Source organism: Natator depressus, chromosome 6 (assembly GCF_965152275.1).
Source record: "Natator depressus isolate rNatDep1 chromosome 6, rNatDep2.hap1, whole genome shotgun sequence".
Lineage (NCBI taxonomy): Eukaryota > Metazoa > Chordata > Testudines > Cheloniidae > Natator > Natator depressus.
This window is the reverse complement of record NC_134239.1, coordinates 93,938,672-93,953,572: the sequence shown is the minus strand read 5'-3', so window position 1 is coordinate 93,953,572 and position 14,901 is coordinate 93,938,672. Positions and strand designations below refer to the sequence as shown.

Here is a 14,901-nt window from a genome sequence, read left to right as displayed (position 1 = left end):
TAGGGTTTGATTTAGAGTATTGATCAGACATCAGATAACACAGGCTCAATCTGGTTTTATTAGTCAAAACAGCATTATAGAATTAATGTTAATTAATACTTTTAATATTAATACTTTACCAATACTTTACCAATCTGGAAGGCAGCAGTGCAGCGGTCATACTGTCCTGAAATTATGAGCTTCACCCTACTCATATACATACCTGACTTGTTTATAACAAACAAGCTTACCTAAGATTTACCCACCCTTTCTTACCAGTTTCTTATCTTGTTTTCAACATTATTTTCCAGAAGTTAGAAAACTCAGAGACATCTTGCACCAGCCGTAGCCTGTTATAGATTGCATATTGGTCAAGTGTCATAAGAATCATCTGTCTTCTCCCTAGTATGCTGTCCAACTGTACCAAGCACACTATCATATTTGGCAAGACAAAACATACATCTCATCTTTGTCAGATTCTACAGACACATAAAACAGTTTATTGAGAGTTTACTGTAAGGTTAGCATGAGTGCAAAGATGCTGAGAATCTGATTAATAGTTATACACTGTTAGCATAAGTATAAAGAATACAAAGCCTTCTCAAAATATTTATTGGCCAACAGTTGATTGACTCAATAAATGGTGATTCTGTAAAGCAACTACCAATTTGGATTTGGATTTGTCTTACCTAGGATAATGACAATGAACCATTTTTCATAGACTATAGGAAGAAACACCTTAAAAGTCACCTGGAAGCAACAAGGGATATTGTGCGTCCTATATGATGGAAATAATCTGAGAGGACTCCAGTGTAAACAACCCCAACTGTTAAAAAATCACAAGTCAGGCCCCTAAAACAAGGACATTTAAAAAGTAATACATGTTTTCAAGCTTTTCTCTGCAACCACGATAGCTAGCAATTTTCTTTTTCTTTTTAAAATTAAAGCCAAAATTCTCATGTAATCATATGAATCCAGAAGCTAGATTTTTAAGACTACATACTAGTTATCATGAGACTCATGACAAAATTGTGAGTTGGCAACAATGGAACTCCATTTTTATTAAACTAAACTGGCCCTTTAGTACATCAACTATTTAGAGCTGCTGTAGCTCCAGTTTAGCAATCCTAATCACAGGCATACAGAATTGACTTCCTGGTGCCTTCTTCAAACTCTTTCCTCCTGTAGCCCATACTCCTCCCTCCAACTTCCATGCAGGTTGCTACAATGGGGAATACAATAAGTGAGACAGCAAGAACTTTTAAAAAAGGGAACAAAGCATGCTGGCTTCTCTAAGGCACGGCCCACATGGGCATTATTGGGGCTTAAAGGCAATGGAATGATGGAAGATGTCTTGTTGAGTACTCTAGAGAAATGTTATCCAGGGGATCTTGTGGCTCATCTCAGATGGGTGCAGGAGTATATATAAGGGAGACCTCTCTCCCTAAGACAGGGATGGGGGTGCTTTAGCAATAGCAGGCAGGACCTAAGAATGTGTGTGAGGGTTGGGAAGGAATAGTGGGAGAACTGCCTGAGAAGAGGATAGTGTGAAGGTTTAAAGGAAAATCAAATATTGTAGAAAGTAGCCTTTAAGCAAACATAGAGAGCAAAATTAACAGCTGCTTAACTTTTTAGGAACATAGTTTACAGCTCAACCAGCTGCCACCGATCTACCCCATATCTACCTTTGAAAAGAGTTGTATTTATGTAGGAGGGTATTTGGTGTTTTTCTTCAAGTCCCAGCATATGGATTCATGTGATTACAAGAGTATCTCTGCTTTTGTTTTTATTTTACATGAAGTTTCTAGCCCCAACGTCTACAGATAAAAGCTTGAAAATGTAAAAGCAAATGCATTGTAATGGCTCAGAAAGGAAATCAAAAGACCTTCCTCCTCTCTTTTTTTAATCTTGTGTTTTCTGGTCTTGATTCATGATTTTTGATTTTGGGGTTAGCAACATTGTTAAACACTTAGTATACCCAAAACAAAATAATAAAATTATCAGCTACAAAAGCCACAAAACTACAATGTAAGCACAGTTTTAAGCCTCTCTTGTAACTTCCATTGGAGGTTTCAGAGACCCAGGCTAAGCTTCCTGTAATGATGACTTGGCATTTATACTGATTTCTATCTTCTCTCTTTAAGACTATGCTGTGTATTAGCCGTTGTATCCTGAAACTAGAAATATTTGTACTTGAACTGTTTATTGCACAAATTCATAATTTGAGCAGATACATAACACCTTTTACACTTGGTGTAAAGAGAACCAAGAGATAATTAACTCAGAAGAGGCAAGGTAGGAAGAATTAAAAGATAACTAACAGACTTTCCTGACTCGAATAATAAAAAAAAACCAACAGCATTGATTAAGATTTATTTTCCTCTAAAATGTAGTTTGTATATTTTTTTCTGTAAGGTGTGGCCAGTTCTCTGGCATGTCTTGCTGCACATGAGTATTTTGATTCATACCTGCTGCAAGACAGTTGTCTTTGTATGTGACTTTACCAGCTTGCCATGTTTTTAAAGACCACATGAAATTACTTTTAGCAGTCATAGGATTTGAATATTTTTTTGTCTCAATTGAGCTCCAGTGGACATGCGACCTTATAAAATCACCAAACAGTTTAATGCTCTTGTGCTTAATTGACAGTCTCTGAAGTGGCTTGGCAGTCTAGAGTAGCAGAGGTCACAGAGAAACAATTAAAAACAAAGACACCCAAAGGACTGATAAAACAAGCAAAAACACCCAACATTCTAAATGAATCAGACATAAAATTTTTTTTTCCAGTAGTTACTATGTAAATACAGGATCTTACTGCTTATTTTTGGTCTTCTTCCCTGACTCCCTCCTATTGTTAAGTCCCTTACGGGCTTGTCTACACTACCCGCCGGATCGGCAGGCAGTGATCGATCCAGTGGGGGTTGATTTATCACGTCTAGACGCAATAAATCAATCGCAGAGCGCTCTCCCGGCGACTCCGGTACTTCACCAGAACGAGAAGTGCAAGCGGAGTCAACAGGAGAGAGTCAGCTGTCAACTTACCGCAGTGAAGACACCACGGTAAGTAGATCTAAGTACGTCGACTTCAGCTACGCTATTCACGTAGCTGACGTTGCGTATCTTAGATTGACCTCGCGTGGTAGGGTAGACAAGCCCTTACTGTATCTTAAGTTTATGCCCTGACACTTCTGACCACAACAAACTCCAGCATAGACACCAGGCACTGTTTTATTGTTGTTCTACATTAACGCCTGCAGGGCACAATCAAGATAGGGACCTTACCGTGCAAGCTGCTCCATAGGGCTTGTCTACAGTACCATGCGGAGTTGATCTAAGACAGGGATCTCAAACTCAAATCACCACGAGGGCCACATGAGGACTAGTACATTGGCCCAAGGGCTGCATCACTAACACCTTTTCACAGTGGTGGATTTAGAGTTAGTGGGGCCCTGTGCTCAGCTTCATTTTTGGGCCCCCCCATGGGGGGAGCATTCTTCTCTCTTCTCCCCCCCCCCCTCGTTTTTCATTCTTTTTTTCTCCCGTCTCCTCCTGGGGCTCAGGGCTGGGGGTGCAGGATCTGGGAGGGAGTTAGGGTATGGGAGGAGGCTCAGGGTGGGGATGTGGGGTCTGGGAAGGAGTTAGGGACTTACGGTGTGGGAGGGGGCACAGGGCTGAGGCAGGCAAGGGGTGCAGAGCACTTACCTTGGGCAGCTCCTGTTTGGTGCGGGGGGGGGGGGGGTGCAGGTGGCTCTGTGCAGCGCAACGCCGCCCCCATGGCTGCGATTCTGGAAGCCGCCCCCTGCCAGGCAGGGCCACCCGGATTGCAGGGGCTTTAGGGGCTGCAAGGCCCTGGACTGCAGCTCTAAAGCCCCTTTTGGAATGCGGCCCTACAAACATGGCCGGAGGACTCCGGAGGAGCAGGAGCGGCCGGAGAGAAGCGGCGGTTTCTCCTTCAAAGTGCTGCTTCTCTCCGGCCGGCTGCACAGCCACCCTGTGCTCCTCCTGAGTCCTCCAGCCCGCGTTTGCGGCGCTCCCGCTAGCTCCCCTGAGCACGCTGTATCCCCGCTCCTCCCCCTCCCTCCTGGAAAGTCCTAAGCACCGCCAAACAGCTGTTTGGAGGTGGGCGGAAGAGCTGGGATGCAGCATGCTGGGGGTGGTGGAGGCGGGGGGTGAGGGGAGCTATGGCGGGCTGCAGGAAATAACTTTGCGGGCCGCATGTTTGAAACCCCTGATCTAAGATATGCAACTTCAGCTACGTGAATAGTGTAGCTGAAGTCGACGTACTTAGATCTACTTACCGTGGTGTCTTCACTGCGGTAAGTTGACAGCTGACTCTCTCCTGTTGACTCCGCTTGCACTTTTCGTTCTGGTGAAGTACCGGAGTCGCCGGGAGAGCGCTCTGCGATTGATTTATTGCGTCTAGACGTGATAAATCAACCCCCACTGGATCGATCGCTGCCCGCCAATCTGGCTGGTAGTGTAGACAAGCCCATAGACACCACATAAGATATTTTTTTCCTACCTCAAACAGATTACTGACCAGCGCCCTGATCTTGACAGCACTAACAAACATGAGTGATATTATGCAGATGAGTAGTTTGGACTGCTTCCCTGTGTTATAAATGACTCAAGTGCAAAATTGTTTGCAGTTGAAAAAATTATAGAAATTAATCACTAAAACTATAATTAAAAAGAATACTTATTCGCATTTTAATTATTTTAATACTGATTTTCAAGTTACACTCCTCCCCCAGGTGTAATGTAGAATCGCCGTCAGCATCAGGTCTTGCTGAGGATACTGTTCTTACACGTCTCCTCTCATGAATGGCCCTTTAAGCAATGGGTGTGGCCTGAGCCTCGGCGGGGCTTCCGGCGCGGATAGTAGCGGCTCATGCGAGACCCAGCGGAGCAAGCGCAAGGCCTTTTGGGAGTTGTAGTCCACTCAACCTTCTCCTATGATGGCGGTGTCGGAGCCTTAGGACTACATGTCCCACGGTGCTATGCGTCGGGGGCCCTGGCGCCTGAGAGGCCGCTCTCTCTCCCTGTGGCAAGGCGGCTAGTTCAAGTTGCCATAGCGGCGAGGTGGGGAGGAAGCTGCGCAGAGTTGGGCGGTTGGAGCCGGCGGGGTGGGGGTGCCCTGATGCTGAGGTCTCTCGCGAGGTGAGGAGGGGGCTCGGTCCCCGTTAGGGGCATGTTGGGCCTGGGTGGCTCTGGAGTAGGAGCCGGGGGCGGGGGCCAAGTGGTCGGAGCCCAGGGGTGCTACTGGCAAGATAGAGGCTGGGCCCCGGGAGGGCCTGCGGGGCAGTGCATGGGGGCGATGTCTGTCCGGTGGGGGGCTCTGTGGTGCCTGGAGGGCACTGCTGCTGCTGTGGGGCCGGTGGGACTGTGGGGTGAAGGGGCTGTGCAGCTTGTACAGAAGAGTGGTACTGCAGTGTTGTGTTTAGAAAGCTGGCCTTGAGCTGCACAGAGGAAACCACAGTTGCCAACTTTCACGTGGTAAATAAGCACCCTGATTTACAATAAGCCAAAAATAAAGCCAATCCCATTTCAAAACAAGGCCAAAACAAGCCAGTCCCTGAAGAACCTCAACCCTCTATGTGACTAGATCTCTCCGGCATGCAGTCTGAGACTGTGGTGGGCCCACTGTGCACCCCTGCTTGTGCCTCCTGGCCTCTGCTTGCTGGGAGCTGATTTAAAAAAAAAAAAAAAACAACAAGCCAAAAACTAGCCAATAATCAACTCATAAACGAAAAACCATCCCAATTTCTGCGTTTTTTTTCATGGATTTGGCATGCCGGTAGGAAACATGCTACCCTGGCGTCAAAAGGTTGTGTAGCAGTGTCTGTGTGTTGCGTAATGGAATGAAACTGGGAGAACCCAAACTTTAAGTGCTGACAACAAGCTTAGCCTTGATCAGAGCACACAAATGATAGTATCATCCACTTCTTTGCCCCAACTAAGAGTTTACAATCTCCACAGGAGACAGGAAAACTGAGGACTCCAGAGCTGGGGATTACCTAATTGGTAGGAGCTGGGAGTCCCCGGGAATTTCCCTGCTTCACTGCAGACTTCCAAGCTTGACCTGGGCAAGTCACTTAGCTTGTCTGTGCCTGGGTTCCGCATCTGTAGAAATGGGGATGATACTTCCTAATCTCACAGGGGTGTTGTGAGATTAATTACATTAAATATTGTGAAGTGCTTTGAGATCTAGTGATGAAAAGTGCTATATAAGAACCTGATATTATCATTGTTGCTATTAAATGTTATCAATATACTTGTTTGTTGTAGGCATTTGTAGGGTTTCTAAGTGGCACTTGAAACATAGCTACCTCGCATTGTAGTGTAGTGTGGGAATGTGCTCTCTCAGAATAACAATAAAATGTAGTAGTCTCGGGTCTCTGCCTTGAAACATGGCAAAATGACAGTGAAATGTGGCATTGTCAGGGTGATGGTTCATGCTAATATCCTACCTCCCTGCTTTGAAATTTGTTTCAATATTTGTGAATAAGATAAGGGCTTGAGTGTGTAACCTTGTCAAAAAAGGAACAATACTGATAATACAGTATTGGGGTCTGTTCTACATCAGGGTCAGTCTTAAAACCTGCAGGGACTTCAAGCAAGACTAGAGTACTAAACTGTCAAACGGGGGTGTGTGTATGTGTGTGTCTAGCTTCAAGAAACATCTCCTTGGCAAATATCTCTTCTGGCTTTCATCCTGTTTCAGCATATATTTGTACTTTTAATTACCTTGTATTTTAGTTATTTTTCTAAGAATTTCTCCTCATTAGAAGTTGAAATTAAAGACTATCATAACCATATTAAAAATGAGGATGTCAGTTATACAAACACTGAATCTCTCTTAAGCATGAAAGTGCTTGCACTTCCTCTTAGCATAATTATCTGAATAAAGAGGAAGCTTGAAAGCTATATGAAAATCTAGTAGAAAATTGTTTTTCTGTCAGTTGAAATGTCCTCATTCAGTCCTTTTTTTGTTTATTTAACACTTTATTTACTAGTCTCCTTTCAGCACTGCAGCCACTGCATTTTTTGAGCAAACCTTGTGTTGAACAGTTAAAAATAAACCCCTTAACCTTCTATGCGGTAAATCTTCATTTCCTTTGTGCTACTTCTAGGATTGTTTCTTTTTTCTTGACCTCATTTGGTGGAGACATTTCTTGGAACTTTATATTGTTTTTAGCAAATTAACTTCAGTGCTGTTCAGCATTACTTTTATTTCAGTGTTTAAAAAGGTCAGTAAAAATAACTGATCAGAATCATGCTTTTGGAAAAAGCTTCTGTGCCAGTTTAAATATCTGAGTCAAAGAACCCAAAGGTGCCTGTCCTGGGACACTTAGGCAAAATATGATTTCTGCTCCACACTGTCTGAGTCTCTCCTCCCTTCCCACTCAAGAAGGTACATTGCAAGAGGAAAGTCAGCTGCTATAAGGACTGGCAGGAATCAGGGCACCAAATGTTACTTTTTGTTTAGAAACAATCTTGCTTATAGAAGTTAGAGGTAGAAAAGATCTTACTTCAAAATTAAAAATTATGCGCACAATATTTTAAAATTATGCAAAATTCTGCATATTTTATTTACCAAAATAATTGAAACTGGCACGATTATATTGTGGTGTTTTGATAATTTATTTCAAAATACCTGTCAGCAAGTATGTCTCTAACAATATAGACAACAAACAAGATTCAGGATCTGTTTTTTTGACAAATAGATTCCCTACTAGGCATATTAATACAAAACTTTGTAGTTTAAATGAATTATTACTCAATACAGAAATGTAAGCCCTCATGTAAGCCCTGGCTGGGATGATTTAGTTGGGGATTGGTCCTGCTTTGAGCAGGGGGTTGGACTAGATGACCTTTTGAGGTCCCTTCCAACCTGGATATTCTGTGATCCCTCAGAAGCAGTGCAAGGGCGTGGAGGAGTCAGGGGGTAATGGAGGACCTGAGGGAGAGTGAAGTAATTATTGGGAGTGAATCTGGTGGTTTGTTGGGTGTGCGTTGGAGAAGTGTGGAAACGGGGTGTTTTTTAGGGGAAAGGGATTCTTAGGCAGCTGACCTTGTCTGACCCCCTAGCCTCTCCCATTCAGTCAAGCACATCTGCACCTATCATCATGTGTCCCTGCATCCCCCGTCTGTCCCATCCCCATGTGTCCTTGCACCCCGACTCAGCCACCCCCACCCCCATTCTCATGTGGTCCAGCACCACAACTGAGCCACCCTTTGCCCCACCCCATCCCCACATGGCCCTGCACCCCCACTCCCATTTAGCCCTGCCCCAGTCTATCTGCCCCACTAGCCCTTGTGAACTCGGGTCTTTGACACCCCCACCTCCCAGCAGAACTGTGTGCCCCATTCTGTCTGTGTCCTCCCTCTCCCCCCCCCCCCCATCCCATGCCTCCTCACTTGGCCCCATGGGCAGGGCACTGTGAGGAACGCACCCTCTCCTCTTCCCTATCACTGGCTGCTACTGCCGGTGAACAGGCTGCTCTCTGTTCTGGTGCCACAGCAGCCCCTGGGTGGTGAAAGGTGTAACTTCAGTGCCTCTCCGGCAGAATATATTTTCTACAGGGGGGGGGGACAAGTCCGCTGGGGACATGAATTCTGCACTTGCGAAATGGTGCAGAATTCCCACAGGGGTAAGATCTATGAGAGCATACAGTCCATCTCCCTGCTAATATAATGATCGTTCCCTTTTAGTACACTTTTTAGTATTTTGTCCTGCCTCATTTTAAATATTTCAAATTATTGAACTTTTTCCTGTAGCTAGGGAAGCGTGATGTGATTATTCCCTGAGTGCTGACTCCTGACCATAGTCGGGATTCTTTGTCTTTAGCTCAGCGGTGCCCAAACTTTTCCTGTTGCACCCCATCTCCCCTTACAGTAATGAAATCTGTCCACATCCCCCCCCTCTCCCATTACTGAGCAGTCAAGGCTTCCTCAACTTGGGCTGATGGTGGAGCTGGGGGCAGAACTGGGGATGGGGGAGGAGCTGTGGCTGGGTCCAGACCTGGTCTGGGGGTGCAGCTGGGTGTGAAGCGGAGCTGCAGCTGGGGGCAAAACTGGTCTGGGGTGGAGCAGGGCTGGGTGGCACTCCCTCCCCACACTCTGTGGGAGCTGACCCGGGTCCTGCCATGTGCCCCCCGGAACGTTTCTCAGTTTGGGGACCCCAGCTTTAGCTGCTATGTTGTTGATAAACTTAAAGCCTCCCCATAGGGATTGCCATACCAATGGCCTGTCTAGTTCAGGATCCCTTCTCAGATATCTGTCTGTACCAGATACTTCAGCGGAAAATGAAGGAAACATGAAGTGGGCAATTATGGAATAACCTGCCCATGAGGGAAGTTTCTTCCTTTCTCCATCATTTTAGACGTTGGCATATGCCCTGAAGTAAGAAGGCTTATATTCCTTACAAACTTTTTTTGGCATTTTGACATTTCTATCTAATGTATCTGTGGATGTTCTCATTAGCCATATGACTATTCAGTTCTCCTGATATGTTGTGGCAAGAAGTGCCGTGCTGGTTTCTTCTACTTATTTAGGCCATGTCTATATGTACAGTGCTGCAGTGGAGCACATGTGGTGAAGATGCTCTGTGCCGACAGGAGCAGCATAAGCTATGTCGGTGTTAGAAGTTCTCCTGCAGATATAGAGCTGTGCACACGAACCCTTATGTCAGTGTAACGTATGTCACTTGGGGGTGGAATATTCACGCTTCTGAACGACATACATTTTGCCATTGAGCTTCCACAAGTATGTGTACACCAGCAGGGTAATCGGACTCCTTGCTCATAGTGTAGCCTAAATGAATACTGGAACATAGTTTCTCTTCATCCTCTCCCCACAGTCACCCTTGAAGGAATGCTGTCAAATGACCTTTAAAATATTTTCTTATTTTCGCTTTGTCTCTTGATTCCTTCCAATCCACCCTGCCCTTAGATGTGCTTAAAATTAGATAGTTGCAAAGTTTTAGAAAAGTCATTTTCCCTAGTGTTGAAGATAAACAATCAGGGCTGCTATTATTTTTGGACCCAAGATATTGGAAATAAATGTGGTGGTGGAGAAAGAAGGATGCGGGGCAAGAATTAGGCCCCAGTCCTACGATTGGATATGCTAACTTGCACCTCTGCAGCCAGGAAAGCTCCACTTAGGTGAAAGGCTAATTTTTTCTGGTTCTTATAGGATGTTTCTGTTCTGTGTAACAGTCCTTTTGAGCCAAATGGAAAACATGCTTATTTGATCTTGCATTCCCAAATAACATATAGCACTTCATCTTATGTACTAAAAATAATAAAGAAAACAATTCTAATCACATGCATCTCTTTCCCCTCTGGAGGGGAAGAGCGAATAAATTACATGTGGCAAACATGGATCAACTAGGATTTGTATTAAACAGGCAGCTGTCAGATAATGCTCTAAATTTTAGACCTGATCTTTTCATTCTTACCAACAAGCCCCATCTATTTTTATCACTAGATGCAGAAAAAGCTTGGGGCAGAGTAAATTAGCAGTTCTTAAAAGATACTTTGGATACATTTGGCTTAGGCCCTAAATTTCAAAATTGGATTTCCATCTTATATTCCAAACCATATGCTGCTGTAAGAGTAAAAGGATATCAGAAAAATGCTACTCCTTTAGACGCACACACCAGGGATGGCCATTGTCTCCTCTTCTTTTTGCCAGATTAATGGAGTCATTCATTAAGTTGATAAGAAATAATCCTTATATAAGGGGAATTACAAAAAGAAACAGGGAACACAAATTAGCCTTCTACAGATGATATTTGTTATGAATCTCTCTCACACTCTACTAGATCTGAAAGAGAAAACCTTAAAATTTGTCAGTGTCAGGATTTAGTATAAACTATGACAAGTGAGACCTCCTGGGTGTAGGTATGGGCTATGATCTACTGAAAGATATAAAAGATAAATACGAACAGAAATGGATAGCTACTTCAGTAAGATATCTGGCAATCCACATTTCTAAAAGATGGCAAAACTTATATGCTTTTGATTAAAAATATCAAGAGATCTGAAAAATCGGTCAAAATATGAATTGCAGCAGTTAAAGTGAATATTTTACCCTGAATTAACTTCCTTTTCCAAACATTCCTGGTTTTAGTCCCTGGGAATTTGCTTAAACCTGGATTTCTTATTTCCCCAAATGAATTTGTTTATCATGGATTGTTAAATTAGTGGCAATCTACTTTATAGAGGCTGTGGCAAAAGGAAGGATTGGCTCTACCAAACATTAAACACTGTTATCAGGCCAGTCAGATCACAAACCTGATGTACTGGATAACACCGACTGGACAGACCCCTGGGGTATCAAGCATAATGCCCCTGGGGCCTGTCAAGGTTCCTTCCCCACTCTGAACTCTAGGGTACAGATGTGAGGACCTGCATGAAAACCCCCTAAGCTTATTTTTACCAGCTTAGGTTAAAACTTCCCCAAGGTACGAACTATTTTACCTTTTGCCCTTGGACTTTATTGCTGCCACCACCAAGCGTCTAACAAATATATAACAGGGAAAGAGTCCGCTTGGAAACGTCTTTCCCCCCAAAATCCTCCCAAACCCTACACCCCCTTTCCTGGGGAAGGCTTGGTAAAAATCCTCACCAATTTGCATAGGTGAACACAGACCCAAACCCTTGGATCTTAAGAACAATGAAGAAGCAATCAGGTTCTTAAAAGAATTTTAATTGAAGAAAAAGTAAAAGAATCACCTCTGTAAAATCAGGATGGTAAATACCTTACAGGGTAATCAGATTCAAAACATAAAGAATCCCTCTAGGCAAAACCTTAAGTTACAAAAAGACACAAAAACTGGAATATACATTCCATTCAGCACAACTTATTTTATCAGCCATTTAAACAGAACAGAATCTAACGCATATCTAACTAGATTACTTACTAAGTTCTAAGACTCCATTCCTTTTCTGTTCTTGGCAAAAAAAAAAAAAAAAACCCACACAGACAGAGAGAACCTTTTTCTCTCCCCCTCCAGCTTTGAAAGTATCTTGTCTCCTCATTGGTCAGGTGCCAGCGAGGTTATCCTAGCTTCTTAACGCTTTACAGGTGAAAGGGTTTTTCCTCTGGCCAGGAGGGATTTAAAGGTGTTTACCCTTCCCTTTATATTTATGACAGGGCCGGTTTTGTTCAACATCTTTATTAGTGATCTGGATGATGGGATGAATTGCACCCTCAGCAAGTTTGCAGATGACACTAAGCTGAGGGGAGAGGTAGATATGCTGGAGGGTAGGGATAGGGTCCAGAGTGACCTAGACAAATTGGAGGATTGGGCCAAAAGAAATCTGATGAGGTTCAACAAGGACAAGTGCAGAGTCCTGTACTTAGGAAGGAAGAATCCTATGCACCGCTACAGGCTGGGGACCGACTGTCTAAGCAGCAGTTCCGTAGAAAAGGACCTGGGGATTACAGTGGACGAGAAGCTGGATATGAGTCAGTAGAGTGCCCTTGTTGCCAAGAAGGCTAACGGCATATTGGGCTGTATTAGTAGGAGCATTGCCAGCAGATTGAGGGAAGTGATTATTCCCCTCTATTCGGCACTGGTGAGGCCACACTTGGAGTATTGTGTCCAGTTTTGGTCCCCTCACTACAGATGGGATGTGGACAAATTGGAGAGAGTCCAGCAGAGGCAACGAAAATGATTAGGGGGCTGGGGCACATGACTTACGAGGAGAGGCTGAGGGAATTGGGCTTATTTAGTCTGCAGAAGAGAAGAGTGAGGGGGGATTTGATAGCAGCCTTCAACTACCTGAAGGGGGGTTCCAAAGAGGATGGAGCTCGGCTGTTCTCAGTGGTGGCAGATGACAAAACAAGAAGCAATGGTCTCAAGTTGCAGTGGGGGAGGTCTAGGTTGGATATTAGGAAACACTATTTCGCCAGGAGGATGGTGAAGCACTGGAATGGGTTACCTAGGGAGGTGCTGGAATTTCCATCCTTAGAGGTTTTTGAGGCCCGGTTTGACAAAGCCCTGGCTGGGATGATTTAGTTGGTGTTGGTCCTGCTTTGAGCAGGGGGTTGGACTAAATGACCTCCTGAGGTCTCTTCCAATCCAAATCTTCCATGATTCTATGAACACCAAACCCTAATCAGGACTGGCTAGAGATATAATGGTGAGCTTGTTCTGCAATCAAAGTACAAACGATTCCCCTGGATAAAGAAATCCTATGGGCCAAAATCAGTATATAGCCACCCTTTTATGAAAACAACAATAGAAACTTGGGGTAGCTTTCTAAATAATTTAAGCTCATACCCCTCATCTCTTGTAACCTCAGTAAAAACCTGGAAGTTTTAACATTTGGGAACTTACATAAAAATTCGGCCAACTGTTTAGAGACAATATATTTAGATCAACTGATGAAATACAACTAGCAAAAGATACCAACATTCTAGTGTATAAATACCTACAATTGAGACTTTTCAACCCATCCCTATGAAAAAGCAAACCTAAGCAGAAAATTGATGCAATTTGAAAAACTACTCACTACCTCCACAAAACACAAAGGTTTACTCCCCATTCTGTACAAAGTAATCTCTTGGTTTCAGAGTAGCAGCCATGTTAGTTTGTATCCGCAAAAAGAACAGGAGTACTCGTGGCACCTTAGAGACTAACAAATTAATAAAAGCATAAGCTTTGGTGAGCTACAGCTCACTTCATCAGATGCGTAGAATGGAACATATAGTAAGATATACAGATAAGTTGGAGGTTACCATACAAACTGTGAGAGGCTATTAGTTAAGATGAGCTATTATCAGCAGGAGAAAAAAAACTTCTGTAGTGATAATCAAGATGGCCCATTTAGACAGCTGACAAGAAGGTGTGAGGATACTTAAGGAAATAGATTCAATATGTGTAATGACCCAGCCACTCCCAGTCTCTATTCAAACCCAAGTTAATGGTATTTAGTTTACATATTAATTCAAGCTCAGCAGTTTCTCATTGGAGTCTGTTTCTGAAGCTTTTCTGTTGCAAAATTGCCACCCTTAAATCTTTTACTGAGTGGCCACAGAGGTTGAAGTGTTCTCCTACCGGTTTTTGAATGTTATGATTCCTGATGTCAGATTTGTGTCCATTTATTCTTTTGCGTAGAGACTGTCCAGTTTGGCCAATGTAGATGGCAGAGGGGCATTGCTGGCACATGATGGCATATATCACATTGGTAGATGTGCAGAGTGAACGAGCCCCTGATGGCGTGGCTAATGTGATTAGGTCCTATGATGGTGTCACTTGAATAAATATGTGAACAGAGTTGGCATTGGGCTTTGTTGTAATCTCTGTTACTTACTGGAAACAACTATGTTCATGAAAAGAAGAAAAATTGACGTAGGAATAGACACCAAAACAGAGGAATGGGAGAACATATGAAGCAATGGTCCATAATGAACACATTAATAAAATAAAACCTTGTTACCATTTTTTATCAATGGTACCTAGCTTCTCTTTAAATTAAATGAATTTATGGTGCAGGGATGGGTAAATGCTGAAGAAAATGTAATGAAATGGAAGGATTTTTCTATATATGGTGGAAATGCCCCCAAAGTAAGACATTTTAAAATGCAATTGGAGGCAACATAAAGGAGATAACAGGGTGTCAGCTATCAGATAACCCCTTAGTATTTTTATTAAATTGCCCTGAAAACTCTGCATCTTACAAAAGCTATGGAGAATTGATCATTTATGTACTAGTTCCTGCTTTAATTACTATAGCAAGGTGGTGGAAGAAGAGTGACTCTGCTAAATCTATTAATGGGTATCAAAAAATCTGGGAAATGCTGGTAATAAAGAATTAACTCAGTTTTTACAGGGCAGAAGGAAGAAAAGAGAACTACTTAGAAATCTGCCAGAATTTTTTGGAGTTTGCTGGAAGAGGGCATTGCCTG

At 43.4% G+C, this 14,901-nt stretch overlaps 1 protein-coding gene across 3 annotated transcripts in view; it reads left to right on the top strand.

Moving 5' to 3' along the window:
* The first annotated feature begins 4,985 nt into the window (after positions 1–4,985).
* CEP128 (centrosomal protein 128) overlaps positions 4,986–14,901 on the top strand; it is a 423,731-nt gene continuing 413,815 nt past the window's right edge. For all 3 annotated transcript variants that reach the window (XM_074956067.1, XM_074956068.1, XM_074956066.1), the window contains exon 1: positions 4,986–5,139. The gene's annotated coding sequence lies outside the window, so the exon portion shown is untranslated. The remainder of the gene's footprint in view (positions 5,140–14,901) is intronic.